This window comes from Micropterus dolomieu, linkage group LG03, assembly GCF_021292245.1.
Source record: "Micropterus dolomieu isolate WLL.071019.BEF.003 ecotype Adirondacks linkage group LG03, ASM2129224v1, whole genome shotgun sequence".
In the NCBI taxonomy this organism is placed as follows: domain Eukaryota; kingdom Metazoa; phylum Chordata; class Actinopteri; order Centrarchiformes; family Centrarchidae; genus Micropterus; species Micropterus dolomieu.
Window position 1 is genome coordinate 23,275,665 of NC_060152.1, and position 2,104 is coordinate 23,277,768.

Here is a 2,104-nt window from a genome sequence, read left to right on the forward strand (position 1 = left end):
ACACTACTTTGGTGACATGAACTTCTGAAAGTAGCATTCAGCTCATCCGGAATCACAGAGGTTTTTATTTTACATTTTTGTTAAAACTTTTGAATATTTGTGCATACTTTTAATTCAAAATAAAAATGTAATCTTTAAATGTAATATTATTTATGATCTGTACATAAAAAACTGTACTATATACTTTAAATTTATACTGTAGTTTCTCCTAATAATAGAACTAGCTGCCTTTTTCATTGTGCTAATGCAGAGCTAATAAATAATTGCCTACCTAATTATGTGATTAGTGATACTCTTAGACGTATATCAGTATAAATGAGCACAAGGTGTGTTGTGCGGTGGATTTGGCATCCTAAGAAAAGTACGATATAACCATTATCATCAAGGGTGTTTGAGAGGGTAGAGCGGTCATCCACTTATCAGAAGGTCAGTGGTTCAATCCCCGGCTCTTCAAGTCTGCATGTTGAAGTATCCTTGGGCAAGACTCTGAACCCCAAATACCTCCCACTGGTAATGTGTGTGAATGGGGTGAATGTGATGTTCTGTAAAAGTGGTTGGAAAAGCTAGAAAGGCACTATACAAGTACAGACCATTTACCATTGTTTGGTACTCTGTGACACTTTAATAATCTCAAACAACAAATCATTACATGTTACAAAAAAGCAGCAATAGAGTGTTAAGCATTAAGCTGAAATATGTTAATACAATAATAATATATATATATATATATATATATATTTCAAATAACATCTGAGAAAAAACAATGTTCTCACTATGAAATGCAATATACTGAACATATATGATGGTGGTAACAGAATTGTGGATAAGATGGTGTGGGAGACTGAGGTTCGATTCCCACCACCAATGTGTCCCTGGGCAAGACACTTAACCCCAAGTTGCTCCAGAAGTGTGTGAGCTCTGACATACAGTATATAGTAATCGTAAGTCGCTTCACATAAAAGATTAATGTAATGCAATAATGTAATCTGAACAATGATAGTTGTGTATTATAAGCTAAAATGTGTTCCAGATGCCATGATGAATGATAACGTCAAATTGTGTAAAAGATTCCACATAACTGCTGGTTGGTTGTACCTTTTGTAGCTTTGATTCATTGCCAAACGTTTGAATGAACAGACCTTTTCCACAATCAAAGCAATAAAAACAATTCCATGTTATAAAATAGCATTTTGTCTCTTTAAAAAAAGGTGGCTTTTCCATATGGTATGAATGTTATTTTCACCAACTTGCAGGCTCATCAACTAATGTGTGAAAAAGGAAAAAAGTTTTAAACTTTAAAACATGTTTTAAACACATTAGGCACAGACAAACAAACTCTGTGGTTACCAGCTGTTGCAAACAAGTCATGCTTTCAGTCAAAATGTATGACTTGAAGTGTGACTATATTTTCTCCAATGTCAGCAGGAAAAAGGAGGGGCATTATAACATACAGAAGATGATGCTTATCAGGTCACACTTGAATTGTGGTCAGAACAAAACACTGTATTCCAGCAGAAATTCCACCTCCTACTTGATGAAAGTGGAGGTGACCTCCGAGTACCTGGACATGACTGAGCTCTTCCTGAATGAGCTGTCTGACAAATGTCTGAAGTGAATCCCGGGCACCCATTTGCTCAGCAGGTGCACAGCTCGTTTCATAAACTTTTGCCCCACAAAGGCGTATATGATGAAGCGGACATGTTTTAAGCACATTAGGCATAGATAAACAAACTCTGTGGTTACGAGCTGTTACAAACAAGAACGTCATGCTTTCAGTGCGACTATATTTTCTCCAATGTCAGCGGGAAAAGGAGGGGCATTATAACATTCAGAAGATGATGCAATACTGGGGTAGGTTGTAACACATGCTGGGGTAAGTTGTAATAATAAGACAAAAGAAGCAAAAATAGATGCCACACCATATGATATGCTTCAAAAACAGGTAGTGATATAAAAGAACAATGATTCTCTCTAACTGTAATAGACTATGTCTGATGACTGGTGCATATGTACAGTATGTGTATCTAAATTTATTTATAGAATAAATTTACTTAAAAGTATACTTTTACAAATATTACTAAAATGTACTTAATTAAAGAAGATC